This window comes from Prenolepis imparis, unplaced genomic scaffold, assembly GCF_030444845.1.
Source record: "Prenolepis imparis isolate NDT839.2.m4 unplaced genomic scaffold, iyPreImpa1.0 SCAF_56, whole genome shotgun sequence".
NCBI classification, from domain to species: domain Eukaryota; kingdom Metazoa; phylum Arthropoda; class Insecta; order Hymenoptera; family Formicidae; genus Prenolepis; species Prenolepis imparis.
In genome coordinates this window covers 172,382-195,809 of record NW_028141214.1, presented here as the reverse complement: position 1 = coordinate 195,809, position 23,428 = coordinate 172,382, and the positions used below count along the sequence as shown (strand labels likewise).

At 38.6% G+C, this 23,428-nt stretch overlaps 1 pseudogene; it reads left to right on the top strand.

The window, feature by feature from the left end:
* The first annotated feature begins 21,532 nt into the window (after positions 1 to 21,532).
* Positions 21,533 to 23,062, top strand: LOC145947252 (uncharacterized; annotated as a pseudogene).
* The last annotated feature ends 366 nt before the right edge of the window (positions 23,063 to 23,428 follow it).

The following is a 23,428-nucleotide window of genomic DNA, read 5'->3' as shown; positions in this document are numbered from 1 at the left end:
ATTCGCTGTCCGTCCTGTTCCATCGTTCAATTTTCATCGGCGACGGTAGCCATAGGGGCCGTCTCGAGCGGTACCGGACAGGTTTTTTGCAAAATTACGGATATTTCAAGCGACACGCCTCGCCCGCGCACGCCTTGCATGTAATAACTTTTTGTCAGGCGTACAATTCGGCGGCCAAGATGGCGCGGTCTTCGGATACGGCCTACCTGGCCTCGTTCGTAATTGCGCGCGGCTACGATTCGACGCCCGTCGGCCAGGAGAGACCGCCCACGCGACGTATGCGCGAGCTGGGCGAGTCGGCGCGACAATGTCTGCGCGACATTTTATCGTTTGGCCTTAATTATGTGTGGCGCGGACAATCGCTCCGGATCGAGGAGGTGATAACTTTGGATCGCACGCGTACCGTTAGCATCGACGAGGAGATCAACCGCCTCGGCCTGTTTGCCGACGAACTTTGTATTATAACGCGGATGCTGCTCAGGAGACGCCTCGTAATAAGATTGTCGGCCAAATGACGCCACCACGTGGAGCGTTCCATCGGCGCGGACGTAGATTATCTAAGGCGGGTCCACACAATCGGGCGTTTTCGTTCCGCGCGGCACGCTTGGACCCCGATTCACCAGGTGGCGCGCGCCGCGAGAGCGGAGTTTCGTGTACTATTTTTCGCCCACGGTCGCAGCCGTATATTTAATTACGGAATTATGCGTAACGCGTTTGTCGGCGGCAGCGAGGCCAACGCCGCGACGGCGTAATACGCGTAAAGACCATCAACGCGATCACGGCAGCATCTAGCGTCGGGAAGAGCGACGAGGCGGACGCGTATATATCAACCGCCTACGCGTCCCGTCTACTCGACGACATTGTTAAGGCCGTACGGGAGGTGGCGACGGTGCAAATTTCGATGCCCGTGCGATATAACGCGCCGGAACACGCAGCGCGGTACGCCGTCACTTGCATCGCCACCTGGGCGTACACATGCTGCTTCTTGAGTAAAAATGCGCGTCTCGGCTCGAGCGGTAAACAAGGTCGAACTAGTTAAAAATCTTGCCGGCAATTGTCGATGCCTCGGCCTGCGGCATTTTTTGCGCTCTTACGCGCGCTACAACCACCGCAAATGCACCGTATGAATGATTCGTTCCGTCGACGCCCAGGTGGTGGTTCGCGCGATCGCGCTCGAGCCGACAACGACGATGGCTGAGATTGTGCGCGCGAGCACAATTTGGCCAAACAATTGCGTAAATAGCGTGCGCCGCTTTGTACAAAATATAGACGTTCTGCTGATGCGTTTAATTAGCCGAGTAGCTCGATTGAACCATTGGGTGATGATCGATCACCACCACGACCGCCACGACGACAACGACGACGACGACAACGACGACGACGAAGACGACGACGACGACTACCAGCAACCGAGCGAAGGTCATTTAACGGTGGCGATGGCGCACCGCGAGATGTGCTTGGCGCGAATGGCCTTTCGGCGGGGTGACGCGAGCGACGAAGACGAGGCGGACGACGAGGAAGAGGAGAGGCAGGAAGAGGAGGAGGGTGAGAGGCAGGAGGAGGTGGTAGAGAATGAAAAGGAAGCGGCGGCGGAGGAGGAGGAGGAAGAGGAGGTTGAACAAGGAGAGAAAGCGTAGATTTATTTAAAAGCGCTCTGGAACATAGTCCCCTCAAGCGCACCAAAAGGAGAAGTTACATTTCAATGTTTTAACAAACAAAGTCTCGTACTACATATAAGAGCGCTCGCGAGAGCAGATAAGTAATAATACCAGTGTATGCCATAATTTCGGATATATGTTCATATAAGTAAGCTAACACATTTGAGTGTAAGTGTGTGTGTGTGTGTATAGTATGATGTGTGTGTATAGTGTATAATATGATGACGCTTGTAATATATGACCAGAATAATTATTGGTTATTGGTTATGATGGCGTAGTACTCCAAAGATATTCGTATAGCTTATTCTTGAAATCGCTGATTGAGCTCGCGCTACGAATGCTCTGCGGCAGGTCATTCTATAGCTTGGCCGCGCTGGATTTAAAAGAGCGCCTGAAACCTCAGTCCTGCATAAGGGCAGGGAGAGAAGATCACCGGATGCCCGCGTATTCCGTAAAGTCACCGCTGACTTGAAAGTGAGACCCTCATAGATCATCCTCGGCTCTTGGGTGTTTATGATGTTAAAAAGCTGACATCCCACAAAGTATCTTCTTCTAGCATCACACTTAAGCCATCATAGCTCTCGATAGAGCGGCGTAACATGCTCGTCCCTCCTGGCATTGGTCACAAATCTTATACAGGCGTTGACTGCTCTATACAGTTGTATATTTAATTAGTCAGTGAGGTCTGTGAGTGCGACACAGCAATAGTCCAAATGCGGTAATACTAGCGATACAACCAGCCTCTTCCTTAAGGGGGGAACCTGGTTTAGGAGGCTGACAAAATACATAATTTTTAGAATTTTTTTTCTCAGCTAAAATAAAACCAATTAATTCCAAATTTTAGGCACAGTTTATTATACATTTAAATTATGTAAAATAATTTTTTTATTAAAAAATATTAAAGTTTTATTTAAAAAATAAAGCTATATTGATAGCGCCCATTTTTCACTGTGTACAACCTAGCGATCGTAATTTTTGTCTGAAACAAAACAACCAATTCATTTCTTTAATGTTATATTATTACCTTCTATTTAAACTAAAAAAATTAAAAGAAAAGCAAAAATTGAAAAACTTTTACAATTTAAAAAAAGAAGTTAAATTTTCACGAAAAAATTGCGACTTTTCTTTACAAAAAAAATAATCTAATTTAACTTTTCTCAAAAATATTTTAGTTTAAATAGAAGGTAATAATATAACATTAAAGAAATGAATTGGTTTTTTTGTTTCAGACAAAAATTACGATCGCTAGGTTGTACACAGTGAAAAATAGGCGGCGCTATCAATATAGCTTTATTTTTTAAATAAAACTTCAATATTTTTTAATAAAAAAATTATTTTACATAATTTAAATGTATAATAAACTGTGCCTAAAATTTGGAATTAATTGGTTTTATTTTAGCTGAGAAAAAAAATTCTAAAAATTATGTATTTTGTCAGCCTCCTAAACCAGGTTCCCCCCTTAATTCTTTCGGTAGTAGATGCCTAGATAATTTTAATTGGAGTTTTTTTTTTAAATTAGAGCTTCGTTCGCATGTTCTTCACGACGTTTTGGATGTGTAGGTTCCAGGAGAGTGTGCTAGTTATGGTGATGTCGAGATATTTGATGCTGGTGGAGAACTGGATCGCTTTTTCGTTAATACTGATGGCAGGTAGCAGATCAGGTTCGATTGAATTTATGTATCTGGCCGTGCCGAAGATGATGGCCTGTGTTTTGGTGGGGTTCAATGTTAATCCTCTGTTGTTGGCCCACTGGACTATAGAATCTATGTCGCCATTCACCATGTGGATGCCGTTTGCAAATCAGACGGTTCAGTGTGATGATAGATCTGCAGATCATCCGCGTAGAAGTTGTATCTGCAATTCCTTAAGACATTCTGGATGTCTGCAACATACAAGGTGAATAATAGTGGTCCCAGAACCGAGCCTTGTGGAACCCCTGCCGATATACGAGCCGCAGATGAGATGATACCATCGAATCCGTTCCTTACAGCCTGCGTTCTACCTTCTAGGTAGGAGGCCATCCAACTCAGCGAAACGTCAGAAAGACCTATCTCTTTTAGTTTACCAAGAAGAAATCAATGATGGACTCTGTCAAAAGCCTTGGTGCAGTCAAAAAAGATGGAGATTGTGACCTTCCTGCGGTCCGCGGCCTGATGAACATCATCCAACATTCTAATAATGCAGGTCTGAGTAGATGAATTTCGCTTATAGGCAAATTGACAGGGATCAAGTAGATCCCTTTCCCTCAAGTAGTCAGTCAATTGATCGAATACTATATTTTCTAACACTTTAGATAGTACAGGCAGGATGGAGATGGGCCTATAATGTTGTAACAAGGTCGGCCGACTGATCTTTGGAATAGGCGTAATCACTGCCGATTTCCAAGCCCTAGGAACCTCTCCGTGTGTGAGTGAGAAGTTGAAGATGTTCTCGATAACCGGCATGATATAGGGCAGAGTCATGTTAATTAGCTTTGACGATATTTCATCCAAACCCACCGCATTCGATCCAAATCGGAGGCACTTACGTATGACATTAGGCGTGACATATTTAAAGTAAAATTTGCTATCGTCAAACTCCTCGCCTAAGAGATCCCGCACATCAGGCTCCTCCCCCGATCCCTCAGCCCGCACCACTGTGTCGACAAAATATGTGTTGAGCTCCTCCACTGTGTGCAAGAGTTTCCCGCTCGAGTCTTTAGCTTTGATTAGTCCTAAGTGCCTGAGTTTGCTCCATATAACGGCGGGTTTGTCCTTCCGATAAAAAATATCCATAAAGTAGTTCCTCTTTGCAGTTCTAATCATGTTTTGCACCCGGTTTCTCAAGGCCTTGAATCTTCCGTAGCTAGCAGAATTTCTGTCCCTTCGCCACACTCTTCTTGCAATATTTCTTGAATGCCTCCGAATTTCATCCGTGAACCACGGGGCCGGAAGGTTGGTGTACCGTATCCGCCGCAAAGGAGCATGGTTATTCAGACTTCTTAGAAGACTGTCATTAAAGTTCCCCACCTTGTACTCGCTTTCACTTCGCTGTACTGGCATCACTTCAGCATGGGCTAATTGTTTGTCAGCATCCTTTTCATTCAACACTTCACGCAGCGCACTCTTTATTATCTCAGTTCTTCCTCGAGCCCTCCTCAAGAATGCTAGATAGCGTCGTGGCAACCTCGCAAAACGCCTCCTTGCAGAAACGAATTGCAAGTCGTTTTGTTTTGACTTGTCGCTTTGTTTTGACATGTCGGGCAAGCGCTCCCGGCGATAACACCGACCAAAAGTCACCGTTGACAGCTCCCAAGAAATTCGCAAAGCAGAGATCACCAGTTAAAAAGTGAAGAAATCTCACGAGTCTTGACGGTAAAAGCGCGTGCAGCCTATTCCCTCGATGACTATCCACAGCAGGGAGAGACCAGAGCGATTTCGTAATTTAAGCGCGATGTAATTATTTACAAAAGCAGGAGAAAAGAAAGAACAACTCAAGCCGCGTCCTTCCATCCCGAAATCCGCGAGAAAGAGGAGGAGAGGAGAGAGAAACACGTGGCTCTACCCTCCTCGTCCTCGTCCTCGTCCTCGTCGGACGAGGAGCTGTGTATTCGTCGCCGTGCGAGGACGACCATAATACACTTGCCGCCGTCGTCGCAGTCGACCGCGCAAAGTGCGACGCCGCTCTGTAGAAAGCAACGTCGCGGTAGGCGTACGGTGTCCATACCATCGTCGTCGTCGTCCTCGAGATCGCCGTCGCGAACGTCGCGAACGTCGCCAACGTCGCCAACGTCGCCTACGCCGCAGCAAAAACACGAGCGTCTCCGCATTGATCGCAGTCTGCGTCTAGTTCTGCGCCGGCTGTCGCAGACGGCGATAACGCCGACTCCGGCGAATGTGCCGCGCATAGAGGAGCCCGCCTTCCCGGGAACATCGACCCGCCGTTACGCCCTCGCGAGAGTCCGCGGATGTGGCCGTTCTGTCCACCTCGCTAACGCGATAATGTCGCCCTCGAAGGCGTCCGACGACGAGCCCGCAACCGCCGAAACGATCGGCAGAGGGATCGGCTAGACGGAGATTGTTATTCCGCGACATACACGACGAGGCGCTAATCGCGCGGGCAATTAAATCGGGAAGCGTCAAGAGTCTGGGCGTTTGGGCTCAGCTTCGCCGGTCGGAGCCGCGCCTGTTTGGCGCCACTACAGTCCGCGGTATGCAACTGAGGTTGCGCGAGCTGAGCCGCGGACTGGGCTCGCCGACATTTAACAGACAATATCGCGAACAAATTGCCCGATTAAAAACAATGTATACAAAATAAATAACATTTCGATATGCATGTATCGCACGCCTCTACATTTTATATATCGCACGCCTATTTATTTTATTTATCTCTACATTGTATTTATTGCACGCTTTTATATTATACATTGCACGCCTTTACATTATACTTCGCACGCCTCCATTTTACATATATCGCATGTATATTTATCGCTCGCCTTAATATTATACATTGCACGTCTTTATATTATACCTCGCACGCTTCCTTGTTTTACATATATCGCATGTATATTTATCGCTCGCCTTGATATTATATATTGCACGCCTCCATTTTACATATTTGCATGTATATTTATCGCTCGCCTTGATATTATACATTGCACGCCTCTATTTTATACATTGCACGCCTCAATGTATCGCACGCCTTTATACTATACCTCGCACGCCTCCATTTTACATTTATTGCATGTATATTTATCGCTCGTCTTGATATTATACATTGCACGTCTTTATATTATACCTCGCACGCCTCCATTTTACATATATCGCATGTATATTTATCGCTCGCCTTGATATTATATATTGCACGCCTCCATTTTACATATTTGCATGTATATTTATCGCTCGCCTTGATATTATACATTGCACGCCTCAATGTATCGCACGCCTTTATACTATACCTCGCACGTCTCCATTTTACATTTATTGCATGTATATTTATCGCTCGCCTTGATATTATACATTGCACGCCTCTATATTATACCGCACTCCTCTATTTTATACATTGCACGCCTCAATGTATCGCACGCCTTTACATTATACCTCGCACGCCTCCATTTTACATATATCGCATGTATATTTATCGCTCGCCTTAATATTATACATTGCACGTCTTTATATTATACCTCGCACGCCTCCATTTTACATATATTGCATGTATATTTATTGCTCGCCTTGATATTATGCATTGCACGCTTCTATTTTACACATATATATCGCACGCCTCTATTTTACACACATATCGCACGCCTCAATTGAACATATATATCCGCACGTATAAATTTTATTTATAGCACCTTTATATTGCATATACAACGCAGGTCAATTTGTTATTTTCATTGCACGTTAATATTTATTTATTATCGCTCGTTTATATTGTATATACAATGTATGTCAAACTTTTATTAACATTGCACGTTAATAATTAACATTAATGGCACGTATATATTTTCTTTGCATCGCACGTGTATCTTTAATATTTACTGCTTGTTTATATTTAATATATACATACATTTATATATACATATATTGCTTGTTTTTATTTAGTACTTACCGCATGTTTATATTTAATATATATAGCATGTTTATTTTGTATTAATCGCACGTTTTTATTGTAAGGATTGTATAAAAAAAATTAAAAAAATAAAAAAAGACTCGATAAAGACGACTCGCGATCTCTATCCACGCGAGTCATGTGCCGTCCCCACCTCCGCGCGGTTCGAGTCGGGCAACGTCGAGAACTCGTGAGTTTTTCGACGGCTGACGGGGCTCCGGCTACACACTTTTTGAAAATTTTTTTTTCAATTTATTTTTCAGGAACATCGACGAGTTAGCTGAACAAGGGGACACGTAGCGCGAGTGGAAGGAGAGACGAAGAAGAAAGAAAGCATGCAGTGAATATGACACCTGTACGCTTTCTTTCTTTTTCGTCTCATTTTCCGCGAGAGAACATCGCAGCCAACATCGTACGAGGTAATTTCTTTATTTTTTGGTTTCTTATTAATTTTTCATTTCTCTTCAGGTACGTCTATGAGTTACCAGGTGGACACGGCGATGGCATGGGGGAAGATGAGAGGAAGGCGAAGGTAAACGAGCAGTGAGTGTTCAATCTGTTCGTATACCTTCGTTTTCTAATCATCTTTCGCAAAAAATCATCGCGACCAACCGCACGGAACGAGGTTTTCTTTCATTTTATTTTTTTTTTATGGTACGTCAACGAGTTACCTCGACGAGGGGACACGCAGCGCGAGTGGAAGGAGAGACGAAGAAGAGAGGAAGCAGGCACTGAATATTAAATCTGTCTGCTTCCACTCTACCTCGTCTTATTTTCCGCGAGAGAACATCGCAACGAGCTACACGGGACGAGGTTTTTGTTTTTTTCAGGTACGTCTACGAGGGGACACGCAGCGCGAGTGGAAGATGAGACGTGGAGGAGAGAAAACAAGCAGTAAATACGACACGTGTTTGTTTTCTCTTCTTGTCGTCTCAACTTGCACGGGTCAACAGAGGAAGCTGCTGCTACAGCTCCTTCAACAAAAACATGACGACGACGACGACGACGCCAACACCGACACGGAGCGTTAAAATGTTTATTTATTTTACTAGAATAATATTATTTCAGTTCCATCAATTGTAATCACAATATTGTTCTGTTTTCGTTACTAGTTTTGTTTCATTCGTTATACCAGCTAGAAATAGAATGTGTTCATTGCTAATAATAAAGAGATTGTTTTCTTAAAACTATTCGCATCCATTATATCCCACCCACAAACGCGATATCCCTTGTCGTCCTACATCTCTCGTGGATCGATCAACGAGAAGGGATCTCGTACATTGCTCCTTGTTTCAAATTGTCTTTAATAATTTGTTTTCTTCTTTCTGTTTCAGCAGAAGTTTAGCATAAGCAGCAGCAGCAGCAGCAGATATAAAGCGAGTATGTTTCGTTTTTAGCGACGAGTATATATAATATCGTTATATAAATTATTTCAACATCTTTTACGGCCGTTTATCGGGTTGATTAAATTATCGTTACAGATTATGGCCCCCAACGCGGGAAGAAAAAAAGCGTGGGAGAAATTCGTCTCCCCCTTCGACGAGGATGAAGTGCGGGAGATGGAGGCGCTGCAGCAGCAGCAGATCGAAGAGCGGATGGATCAGTTGGAAGAGGATCAGGAACTGGATGTGGAGGGAGATTGGAGCGCCGCGGTGGAGACGTGGAGAGGTAAGTACGAATCACTCGTTTGTCTCTTCAAGAGAGATTCCATTTTTCTCTTTTATTCCATTAAACCTCCCCTCCTCTTTTTATCCCAGTCGAACAGCTCGCGAGAATGATCCTGATACGATGGGTAGAAGACCTGAGAGTGAAGGAAAGGATAAACAGGTGGCTCGATGATTGGCCGCCTACCATTCTCGACCACCTGTCGGAGCAGGAGCGAGAACAACAAGGTAGATTCGACACAAAGTCTCTTCTCAACCGAATAATAAAACCGTCGTTCTCATTCGTTCCAATTTTCATTTCCAGCTGCCATCACCGCCTCGTGGTACATAAGGCCCGTCTTTGAAGAGGGTCTGTTGGACGACGCCGCAATGTCCGAGTACGAGGAGGAGGAGGCGAGACGCAACGTCTCGGTCGGTAAGTGACGAGACGCGCGAGTACATATATCTATAAACGTGATCCCTCGTGACTTAAATTTTCCCCCCTTTTTTTCAGCAACTAGCCAGGACACGCCGGACTTTTCGCTCGACTTTCTAGATCTTGTAAACTTTTTCCCGGAGCAAGTTCGAAGGGAGGCGCGGGAGATTATGCGTCGGCGGCACGAGGAGGAGGGAGAATGGACCGCAGTAAGTACGTAGATACGCGATCGAGTCGACATTGAAACCCTCACCCCCGTTCACGAATATCGTTTCATTCTGCTCGTACTTTACTCGGACGTGGCGGACGATCTGATAGAGCGTGTCGAGGCTCTTCCGCCCGAATTTCGGAGACACGCGCAAATCCTCGTCGATGTCAATCGCTCTTTCGAGAGGAGAGAGAGAGAGAGCGGCGACAAGAGAAGGAGCGGCAGCAGCATCAGCAGCAGCAGCAGCATCAGCAGCAGCAGCAGCAGCAGCAGCAGCGAGGAGAGGGGGAGATTTAGAATTGTGATATTTTTTGTTTTATTTATTACTTTGTTCATTGTTAAATAATTGTATAATAGTAGTTTATTAATTGTAAAATATAAGTTTGTTAATTGTAAAATAATAGTTTATAAATTGTAAGATAATAGTTTCATAACAGTTTTATAATTACAATCGACACAATACACAATGTAGTAAATACAATAAACACACACACACACACGACTCGATCAAGACCGTCCCCACCTCCGCGCGGTTCGAGTCGGACAACGTCGAGAGACCGCGCTCTCAAACGAGTTTGTCTCTCTCGACGGCTGACGGGGCTCCGGCTACACGCACCCGGCGGCCTCTTGATCTTTTTCTAATATCTTTTTTTCTTTTTCAGGTACGTGTCTACGAGTTACCCGGATCTATACAAGAGAAGAGTTGGTGGACACGGCGGCACGACGGTGGAAGACGAGCGGCGAAAGAAGAAAAGAATAGACCGCGAGGATAAAAACTGTCTATTCTTTTTTTCTTCCCTCCATTTTTTACAATGTAACATCGCGACCAACAACACGCGGGGTACGAGGTCATCTTTTCTTTTTCAGTTACTTATTCTTTTTCAGGTAGCAGATCGTAGAGTTTGCCAGAGTTGCAGAGAAGATCGCGGACACGCGGCGAGCAAGCGAATGGAAGGGATGGACGAAGGAGGAGGATGGGCAGTGAATATAAAATCTCTTCATCCTCCTCCTCCTTCTTTCATCCTCCACCCGGAATCATCGCGTTCGAGGAGCTGTACACGACGGGGCAAGACGAGTGGAGGGGTAGAATGTGTTACGTCCTGTGGACTCCACGATTCTTTTCTTTCAAAGAACGCAAGGCGATGATTGAAAAATCACAGGCGTGGGAATAAGACTATGATCTGGCAGGCGAAGCAGCTGACCGGAGACGGTTAATCGTAAAAATAAAAATAAAAAAAGGAGAGATACATACCAGATGTAACTCGCGGTGTCTGAAATTCTCGCTTTGACTAGTTGACAACTCGCGGTTGAAAAGCAATAAAAATCTTTCTTTTAAAGGAAAATTTTACTTAAAAAGCAATAAAAACTTTTTAGAAGGAAATCTCCACTTGAAAATCAATAAAAACTTTTTAGAAGGAAATCTCCACTTGAAAATCAATAAAAATTTAGAAGAAAACTTCCACTTGAAAACGAATAAAATTTTACCAGACTAACAACGATAACCGAATCCAAACAAATGCCGCCTGACAGATCACCGAGATAATCTCGAAAGGATAATAAAAATATAAACCTCAACAAATTCTCCATTGGTCAAAACCTAGGGCCCTAAACAAAAGCCCTGACCAATCCCGATAAACTTTTAAAGTCAAGAGACGCCTCCGGGACTGAAAGGGCGTCATTGAAAAATTTCCTATTCGTCAGGAAATGTTAACAAACTAACGGGAAGGAGGAGCAAGAAGGTTTATATACCCGCGATATCCCTCGAGAGAGTAGATTTTAATCCGAACTTTCGAGCGCAGTTTTGCCGTGTACAAGCTATCCGAGCTCGTATCTAGACTCTTCGGACTTTTATATACTGTCAATTTCGAAATCCGCTTTCAACTCAAATTCCGACGTTCGTTAGAGTGCAAGTGAAAAAACATAGTGGAAGTCCGGAAGACCACACAACCAGACTAGAACCCTGTAGCAATTATTAACAACGCACTCTACTAACAGTAAGCCAAGACACACATATATGTATATAAAAAGGGAAAAACATAAAATACAATTTTCACCCCGTATCAAAATAATTCTTGGATTTAAGATAAAGCCATCTTCTTTATCTCCTTTTGCGCAAGTCCTATCATATCCAACCCTAAACCTTCTTCTCCCTCTCTCTTTCACCCCAAAAATCACTCAGGATTTCCCGTGATAACGGCGAGATCCGTGATTTCATCCATCTCCAAAAATCACTCAGGATTTCCCGTGATAACGGCGAGGTCCGTGATTTCATCCATCTCCAAAAATCACTCAGGATTTCCCGTGATAACGGTGAGATCCGTGATTTCACCCATCTCCAAAAATCACTCAGGATTTCCCGTGATAACGGCGAGATCCGTAATTTCACCCATCTCCAAAAATCACTCAGGATTTCCCGTGATAACGGCGAGATCCGTGATTTCACCCGTTCCAAAAATCACTCAGGATTTCCCGTGATAACGGCGAGATCCGTGATTTCATCCATCCCGAAAAATCACTCAGGATCTCCCGTGATAACGGAGAGATTCGTGATTACCGTTTCCCATACCTTTCCCCTACAATCAACACTATCCAGTCTCTCTCTCTCTCTCTCTCTCTCTCTCTCTCTCTCTCTCTCTCTCTCTCTCTCTCTCTCTCTCTCTCTCTCTCTCTCCCTCTCTCTCTCTAGAATACTACAAGCGCAAGGAATAAGAAATAGAATTAATAACGACAGAATGAAAGGAGAATAGTATTCCAAGAATTATTTCGAAATTGCACTCCATCGCCTCGATGTATTTTTCTTATCGTTCGTCATTCTTAGTGGACGACTTAAGAAAGCGGACTTCGAGAGCTGGAGCAAAGCATGCGCGAAATCGTCGGAATCGACGCCTGAGGCAAGAAGTGGCTCGGGCTACGGCCCTATCTAGCATTCTCTCTCACACGCACACACATGGACACTATTTTTATATTTCTATTATCGTTTAAATTATTGTAACCACCAATCGGGACCCTAAAATTTAAACAATAACACTTTCCCTCGTTGTCTCGATTGACGACCTCCGTATCTATGTATCACCCGCGATTTATACACAATCACTCACTCATACACACGAGCATCAAATCATTTTTTTCTTTCCTCGACTAAGAGAAGTACACAAAATTAGAACAAATAATAATAAGAATAATAATGTATAATAATGTACAATAAGTATAATATGATTCTTATGAATTTAATTCTTCTTTTCTCGTTCTTTAAGAGTAAAATAAATTAATTGTTTAATATGAAGCCTAATACTCTTTAATTTATAACCCGTTCCCACTCATTCCCGCAAACCAAGATCGCACTAGGTCCCATCCTGCACAAAAGAGATTAAATTCTCTTGCCAAAAAGGGACCACCGAGCGAACGGTCCTTTAAATAGAGTAAAAGCGACCCTTGCGGTCGTTGACCTATTTGGGTCCAGACGGATCGAACAGACGGATAGTCTGCCGTCGTTCGAAAATAAATTTAGTTACGTCCTTCCTTTCGACTCTTCCTTCCTTGAGTCTGGACGTAACAAATGAATGAACAGTGATTATTAAAAACTGTCGATTCATTCTCCTTCCACTCGTCTTTTATCATGAAACATCGCGCAACCAACCGCACGGAACGAGATGAGCGATCATCGTTGCACCGTGGACTCATATCTATTTCTTTTCTTTCCAAGTCACACAAGGGCGAATAATGTACAAAATAAATACAGTTTACCGCAATCGACTCGCCATCGAGAGATACGCCTTCTAAACCCACAAATATTCCAACGCTCGTATCTCGGAAACCAAGGCATCTAGCGACCTCGGCAAAGTCGCGTTCGACGCGTCTCGACGTGTCCAAACTTTTCCCATACCACGTCCGACATCGCAGTAAAAAATTTCAGACACTCTTCCCCGAACCACGTACCCCCCTTTCCTAACGTTTTTTTTTAACGCCGCAAGCGCTGGGGTGTCGCACTTGGGTGGAGGGGGAGGATGTTGGGTGGGTGGCGAGTGTTTTTGGATAAAAAAAATAAATTTGTTTTCATCCATTTTTGAGGGGTTCGGGTGGCTCGACCCCCCGACGGGGGTTCGGGGGGCGAAGCCCTCGGTTTCGAAGGCACGGAAGAGGTGGGAGGTTAGGGGAGGGGGTGGGGGGATGAGGCGGATCCCGAAGCGACGCTCCGTGGGAGGGAGAATGGCGGTATATAAGGGCGAGCGAGAGTCGCGTCGCGCGACAGTCGGCGTTCTTTCTACCTCTTCTCGTTCTCGTTCTCGTTCTTGTTTTTCTTCTTCTTCTTGTTTTTCTTCTCGTTTGAGCGTAATAACGTGTGGTTTCTCTTGTTTTCTCTGTTGCAGCTCGACCTATTATCGACAGCGAGACAATGGCTCCCCCACGTCAAGCCCCTAAGCGCAAATGGGAGGAGATAACTCCCGAGTGCCGACCACCGTCGCCAGATCCGGTGGATCTGAACGAGTCGACGTCGAGTTCCGAGTTCCCGCCCTCGTTTACAGGCAAGTGTATCTCGTTTATGGACTGGTTGGAGAGTATACGCGTCGACGCGTTATTAATTTCGTTTCTTTCTTCGCTCCGTAGCCTCTGAATTGGAAACGCCGAGGGAGGCGGCTCGAAGAAGACAGCGGCATTTCATGTATCGCTGGCTCAACACGATGCCGCGCCGACCGCCGCTCCGCGACTCGTCTCCCATAGCGGCCGCCAAGTCCTCGGACGAGGAGAAAACCGGCGAGGAGGACGACGACGATGGGTGGGAGAGATACGTCTCGCTCGCGGATAGGGAGAGAGCCGAGCGGGATTAGTGGGAGCGGGAGCGGGAGCAAGAGGAGGAGCGAGGTGAGTACACGCGAGAGAGACATGGAGAAAAAGCATCGAATGGAAACTTTAATTTGTTTTCTTTTTCAGATTTGCTGGCGGAAGCAGCGGCGGCGCCACTCCCCCCCCCCCCCTCCACGCCGTCCACGTCCTCGTCGACGTCGGACCCCTCTGTCTAGCCGGCGTGCGACTGTTCAAGATTCCGCGAATTGGTGGCTCTAATATGTAGCGAGAACTCGCGGGAAATGGCCGAGGAAGATGCCGAGTGGGAGGCCCTCGGTATCGACGATTTTATACGCGACAACGATTTGTTGTAGAAACTCGATATTTTTCTCTTTCTTCGTGTTTCCTTTTCGTTAACCATCGATTGTGTACGCTGATCCTTAACCAATTTCTTTTTCAAGTTTCAGACAAATTCGCCGAGACCCCGTTTCCATAAGGTTTGTGCGGGGTCCTTTTCTTTTTTATACCCTTTAAACTCTCTCTCTCTCTCTCTCTCTCTCTCTCTCTCTCCCCCACACTTACTCACTTTTATTCTTACCTTGTACAGGTGTTTGATGACTTTTATTTCTGATGAATAATTGTTGCACGACTGTTAACAATGAGACGGTCCCATCTGACACACTGAATAATAAACAAATTTTTCTTCTTTCAGAAATTGTATCGACATTTATAACGAATACATTCACGCACTTGATCGAAAATAAAGAATTTATTTATCGATTGTAACAGTTAATTACAATCTCGGTTACTACTGATTGATTATTAAAATCACTCACAAAAAACGCGTTAAATGCAAAGCGCACGTTATCCGATGCGGATGACAATAGTCTGCGACGATGACAACAGACTGCGGTGACGCGACGCGACGATAACAATCACGGCGTTGCCGAACGTGAACGCGTATACATACATAACATGTGATAATAATATGTATAATTTTTAAGTTATTAAAAAAAACATTATAACGTATTATAATACGTTATACTTTTTTTAAAATAATTTAACATTATCTACTGTTTTGCCTTTTTTTCGCAAGCGAGTTGATCGCTCTGAAAAAAGCGAATTTTTAGTTTCAAAAAAATTTATAATAGGTGCTTAAAATGACCACCATCCATTCTAACGCAAGCTCTCATGCGTTTCAATAGATTTGTTTGGACGTTCTCCATTCCAAACGTTCTCCACGTCCAAAGAAATCTATTTAAACGCATGAGAGCTTGCGTTAGAATCGATGGTGGTCATTTTGAGCACCTATTATAAATTTTTTTGAAATTCTAAAAATCCGCTTTTTTCAGAGCGACTAAAGTCAATCCGCTCTTTTCAGAGCGACCAAAAAACAACTCGCTCTTTTCAGAGCGACCAACACATTCACACGTGGAACATCTTGTTCGCAAAAACATAAATATAATTTTTCTCATGTATCGCTTGCGAAAAAAAGGCAAAACAGTAGATAATGTTAAGTTATTTAAAAAAAAAGTATAACGTATTATAATACGTTATAATAATAAATTTTTTTTTAATAACTTGAAAATTATACATATTATTATCACATGTGATGTATGTATACACGTTCACGTTCGGCAACGCCGTGATTGTTATCGTCGCGTCGCGTCACCGCAGTCTGTTGTCATCGTCGCAGACTATTGTCATCCGCATCGAGTAACGTGCGCTTTGCATTTAACGCGTTTTTTGTGAGTGATTTTAATAATCAATCAGTAGTAACCGAGATTGTAATTAACTGTTACAATCGATAAATAAATTCTTTATTTTCGATCAAGTGCGTGAGTGTATTCGTTATAAATGTCGATACAATTTCTGAAAGAAGAAAAATTTGTTTATTATTCAGTGTGTCAGATGGGAACGTCTCATTGTTAACAGTCGTGCAACAATTATTCATCAGAAGTAAAAGTCATCAAACACCTGTACAAGGTAAGAATAAAAGTGAGTAAGTGTGTGGGGGGGGGAGAGAGAGAGAGAGAGAGAGAGAGAGAGAGAGAGAGAGAGAGAGTGTACGCACGCAAAACACAGACACACACACACAAACACATTGCGTGTAGCGAACAGCTGATCGCAGCGAGCGCCTCACACAGTCGCCCGCGTCGGATAATGAGTTGCGCCGCTCCTGCCTACCGCCCGTACTCGTGCCGTAATTCGCTAACTATTTCTTTTCATAATTTGAAAACTAAGCTTCGGATCAAATTTTGGCAAAGAAAAAATCGTCTTAGAATTCAGTTAGGAATACGACATTTTAAGGACAAACGGTTGTTTTGAATCACCTTGTATATATATATATATATATATATACATATAGTTTAGTGGACTGTATATAAAATATTAATATTATCTTGAAAAAAATTAATTTTTTTAGATTCATACGAACATACTCTACAGAAGGAGAAAAGATTGATGGAAGAAAAAAGTAATACCAATTCGGAATCTTAATTAGGTCGTGAATTTAGAAAAAAAAGCTTTCATGTTACATTTCAAAGGAAAATGGTATAAAAATTGTATTTCATAAAATTTATTGTTAAACTACATACTTTGTCCTTGATAAATGTATATACAAAATTATTCTTTGTTTAGATATTACATTATTTTTTTATATTAGATAATATTAAAGAAATATTTTTTAGATAATATTAGATATTAATAAATATTTTTAGATAATTCTAATAATTCCAGTAAAAACGAAATCAGCGACAATGATTCCATTCCTGAATTAAATAACAGCTTACATGAACAAGGTATAACCGCGATATTCTACATTTTATTTTTTACATTTTCCATTTATAGGACAATATATTATAAAATAAAGATAAAATTTTCATAAAGTATGTATTTCTAGATGATGATATCAATCAAAATATTGGTGATAATAATTCTATCCTAAATATAAATGAAATTCCTATTGTCATAGAAGCAAAAGACAATGTTCCTACAAAAGATGATGGTATTACATCTGCAAGTAGTCGTAGTAAGTTATAACATCTATATATTTATACTTAATCCAATGATTTTAACAAGTTATTGTTAAAAAAAATTGTATATGTACATGTATTAATTATAAAAATAATTTTATCCATACAAGCAAAGTTATACATAGTAAATAAATGGTATGTACTATTGTAACTTGTAACTTTTTAATAAAATTGTGTAATATTAATGAAGAATATAGATAAATAGAATAAACTATAATATTTTTGCAAACGATGATATTTGTAAGTAGAAAAAAACTAAATATACAAAAATCATATTTTAATTATTTTACTATTACAGCTCCTGAAATTCTTGATTCTATATTATGATATGTTCTTGAAATAAAACTAATGTGTAGACGAATAGACGAACGTTTGCATGTTTTAGAAAATAATGACAATAATAAAAATATTCATCGTAATATTAATATGCTTCTTCAATTACCAGTGGATTGTTTTGAAGACATTAATAATTTCGAAACTATATTAGCATCTGAGGAAGCACAATCACAATTGGTATATATATTTTTTAAATCTTTTTTATAAAGTTTAACATTAACATTAAGAAAATGATTTATTATTATAATTTTATGGTAGGTAGGTTAATATGTTAATTATGACTGGTGGTACTACAATAAAAGATGTAATGAAGAGAGCATTGCAAAAATTATTTACAAATAATCTCGCTTCCAAATGCTCTTAGACTGGAGCAAAAAATAATTTTAAATTAAAAGATTTAAAAATGATTATGTGCATGAAAAGTAAGTTTGTTGCATATAATATCATTTATTTGTCTATTAAATCGTGAAAATGTAAAATGCCAGAAACGATAATGCGAGAAACGATAATGCGAGAATCGATAATGCGAGAAATAATATATATTTTTATTATTTTCAAAAAACTGTTTTATATATTTTATGTTTTTGTTTTTATGTAGCGTTTAATTTAATATACGAAAAAAATACTTATTTGTATGACACATAAATTAAGTTTATAATTTTATTTTTTTTAATTTTAATTTAAGAGTCACCAGAGTTACATTTAATATAATATTCTGTTTATTAGTTACATATTAATTTATAATTTTTTAAAATGTATAATTTTCATATTTTTGAAAAAAGTTTTTGTTTAAATGTATTATAAATATATAATATGATAAAAATATTAAGATTTCTTAAATATTATATAAAGATATAAAATATAGTGTTCTTTTTAATACTGTCGAAGAGATATCCATGTTATGTAATATTTGTAATATAATATTACTGTGATATTATAATAAAAAGATGTATTTAAAGATAATTTATTTATTTTACTTATATGTATATATACAGTATATGTATATGTATACAGGGTGTCCAGTGGTTCGCGTTTCACTTATCGTGGACAGGTAGAGTGAGTTAAACCAAATAGAAAAGTCCTTTACTATTTTGCGAAATTCGCAATAATTAATGAGAAATTAATTTAAAAAGATCGACCAATTCGCGTGTCTACAAGCGCGCGGCGAGAAAAGACAGCCCAGTGTTATGTGGTCACTATGCACGCGGCAAGAAGAGACAGCCCAATGTTTCACGGTTATTAGGCACGCGACGAAATTTAATTATGCTTTGCCTCATAATCAAAATGAATATAATAATTATCATAACCTCCTCCCTCAAATTAATGGAATAAGCTTCATTTTTTAATATAAAAACGAAAGACATTGGGTAAAAGTGCTTTTTCCATACATTTATAAAATGTTTGAGACAAAAGTATTGTATCAACTTGTATTAACATACAATTTAAATGACACAATATTTTTTCTTTTACTTATCAATTTTAAAAAGTCATAATTTTTAACTGTTATATTTATTCATAATATTTTTATACTATTATAATATTATATTATTAAACTGTTATGTATTAAACTGTATGTTAAATTTTTAACTGTGCACTTAAATTGTTTAGCAAAAGAAATATTTCCTAATCTAAATGATAAAATATTTAAATTTTACGATGAAAAGAAAGCTGTATTAACAGAAGAATTTTTAATCGAACATATACAATTTGCCGGAAGAAGTGCTATTATTAATATTGAAATAGATAGGCCAGTTATACAAAGTAATTTTTTAAAAATATTTTTGTCTTAAAATATAAATTATATGTATAAAAACTCATTATTCACATATATAATCAATTTTTTTTTAGATTTAGATCATCCAATAACTTCAACATTTAGTTCTTCTAATATAACTCTTACAGATACTTCTGAAGAAGATGAACCAGGAACTTCTCAATAGAATGTTCATAAATTAATATTTTTTTATCCACAATTACAAAAAAAAAAAAAGAAATTGTTACGAAAAAAGTATTAAAATATTTTATATAATTAGAGTAAAATGAAATACTGTATCTTTTATATAAAATCAAGCTAATAAAAAAGGGCAATGAGCCGTAGCAAGTTAGCGCTCAATATTAATTTATATATATGTATATTTAATTAAAATCAATATATAACAAACGTTTCGATCTACAATAGATCATCTTCAGTGTACCAAAAATTAATAATGTACGTAAATACAATCTTGTTGGTAGTTATAAACGCAAAACATAATTCGCAACGTATAATTAAATTAAATAACTAAAACACAAAAATATTGTAAACCAACTATCATTCAAATAAAATACATAAATATTCTAAACCAGCGGTCGTATTAAAAGTCGCGATATAAAAGTAATCGTTAACAAATTGTCGAAACATCCCCTTAATCGTTTGAGTAATAGACTGTAATAAAATTAATTAGGTGAGAAAAGTGAAATAGTTATCCAAATAAGAAAAAAATTGAAATCCATACAGAATTATTTCCTGAGAATCCTTCAAAAATTACTATTTGTAGAACATGTGAGACGTTTGTTGGGTTGTCGTTATTGCCACGAACAAAAGACACATAATTTGAAAACCGTCAAAGATATATATTTGGAAATAAAAGGATGTCAGGAGTGGAGAAGAAGAACAAGAAAGGAGAGGGAAGGAAAAAGTAGGGGGGAAGTTTAGGAAAGGAGTATATTCTTCAGATAATGAGTCTGTGTCACTTTGCTTATTTAAGCCCGAAATCTGACGCTTTATATGTACTATTTCCGAGATAATTGTCTTGTAATATGACGGTTCTTCATCTAAAATTTTTACATTATCCCAGTCGAATTCGTGATTGTACTTTAAACGGTGGCTGGAAATAACAGATGGGGATGTAGCCCTGTTAATATCCGATCGATGTTCTTTTATTCTCGTTTGTAATTGTCGTTTTGTTTGTCCGACATAAGAAACACCGCAGTCAATGCAATTAATTTTATACACTACATTGTTGCGAGATCTGCTATCTAAAAACCTTTGCCCGTTCTAACAAATTTCTTTAGTGTATTATGACAGGAATATGCAATGTTAAAGTCATATTTTTTACCAATTTTGTAAAATCTCTCAGAAATGTTCTTCACAAGGAAGGAATCGTAAAAAACTTGTTATTCTTGGAATTATTAGGATTGTCAATATTGTTACAAGCAAAAATTAATTTTTTAATTCTGCTATTAATCGTGAAGAAAGTAAAAGGTAGCGGATATCCATTTTCTAAAAGGATTTCGATAATGAAGTTCGAATTTTTTTCTTGGAATATATCTTGGATCTAAAATCTGTAAAGTTCTATCAGTTTAATTGAGAATAACACCTCGTTTGTGTGAGAGAGGGTGGTGGGAATAGAAATTGAGGAACCTACTTGAAAAGGTAGGCTTATGGAACCAATCGAACACCAGGAAATTTTGACTAACAATAATTGCGGCGTCCAAAAAATTGTCATAACCCTTTTCAATTGTGAAGAATTTGAGCGGCATCCACCTTGGACCAAATGTCAAATTGGCTTCTTTGGATGTCGTCTCGCCTTTTACGAACGTTCCAATAGATTTACCAATAGATCTTAATTAAATAAATTAATATTGAGCGCTAACTTCTTGCTACGGCTCATTGCCCTTTTTTATTAAATTAATTGATTTTAATCATAGGAGCCTTGTGATTTATATCTTTTATATAAATTTTCAGAGCATTAAAAGTTATTTTGGAAAGTCCCTGTGGAATAGATATCTTTGAAGAGTACAATACCAAAGGATTTTTAAGTGAAAAAAGTAGAAGGCGAATAATTAACATAGTTGTAACTCAAATGCTTATTGTAAAAAAAGAATTAAAGTGTTCATTAACTTCAGTAGATAAGCGTTATTTCGTTAAAATTATAGCGGAAATTTTCCCTAAATTAAAAGATCCAGAAATTGAATTAGGCTATGTAAATACATAATAATATTTAAACAGTATATTTTGAAATTTAAATATTCCATTAATTTTTATAACAATTTTTTACATTTATATTTTATTGTTTTTCAGGAATCTTTTTATGATCCAATAACTAAAACAGGCTATTTAGCAAATAGGTTCTTCAATGTAAGAAGAGGCACAAAACGAAAAACGTATAATGAAAATTCCGAAAATAATAGTAACAAATCAAACAGAAGATGAAAATGAGAAATTAACAAAAGCTGAAATTAAGGATGCAATTCTTTTTTTCAAAAGTGCTACGCAAAATGAAAAATCACAAATTATTTCCAAACATAAAGACACATTTCAATATAGAAAAAAATTTTGTTTGAAGATTTAAATTTGTCCAGTACATTTCCAAAATTCTTAAATATCTCTGAATTGATAAGTTAAAAGTAATTTTTTTAATCAACATTTTATAACACAAATATATAAAATATATAAATAATAATAATAATATTAATGATGATTATTTAATAATAAATATATAAATAAATTATATAAAATAAAATATGTTAAATATAAAATATATAAAATAAATTATATAATGTATAAAATATATATAAATGTATAAAATTATGTATTGGTATTTGTAGATTGAAGAAGAATATAAGCTTTTATTTCCCAAATATGAAGACTACTTCAAAGAATTTATCAACTTTTACGAAATTATTTTGGAAGTTTTTTTGAAAACTGACAACGAAATACATCCTTCATTGGATAGATTGGAAAAAGGTAATGAATACATTAAATATATTTCTAACCAAATATAAAATATAATATTATCAATATTTGAAATTTTCAGCTTGGGATAGACCTAGAAGAGTTATTTTAGCATTATGTCAACTTCTTTCTCCAACAGCTAGGGGAAAATATAAAGCGGCAAGAGAAAAATCCGATACGGTTCTGGAAAAAATTATTTTATTTAAAAAAGTATATATCCTATAAATTAATTAACAATTACAGCTTTATCAGAATTGTATATATTTATATAATGCTATATTTTCTTATCTTTTTTGTTTTAGAACGGTATACACTTACAATCAGAACCAGAAGAAAAAACTCAACCATGATTAATAGCTATAGGCTCCAATAAAGCAGCTGTGGCTCAATACTTTTTAAGTATAGACGATAAGCTTATTCTTCTTTGTGTGTGTGTGTGTGTGTGTGTGTGTGTGTGTGTGTGTGTGTGTGTGCACAGTGTTTTTTAAAGGCTTCTGATATTTTATTTAAGAGTCATTTCGTTTTTAATACACATTATGATTGTAATCTGGTAAGTTTCTACAGATTTTTGGAAAAATATTTTTATAAAATGAACAATGTTTTTGTAACTCCACGCATAAGAGAAGTATATATTCTGCGAAACCAACTAAAAAACTAAATTTTTTAAAATAATGTATAATAATCTTGCTATTTTGTGAGATTACATTATTATTCAGTATTATAATTTGTTACATTCATATAATATTGATTACTGTTTTTAATAATTTTTTTAGTGGTAAGGAGATATTTTAGTGATTAAACTATTTTGGTGATTAAGATATTTTTAAAACATGCCTTAAAATGTGTACAAATTGTACTTTTTATATCGGAAGTTCAATTAATTATGTCGACAATAATGATTCATTCGTTTTATGAAGGTTCACAATTAAACTTACAATGTTGTTTTTCAAACTATTTTTCCGTGTTCAAAACTTATTCAGAATTTAGAAAACATTTAGCTAAATGTAAGTTAAATATTGAAAAA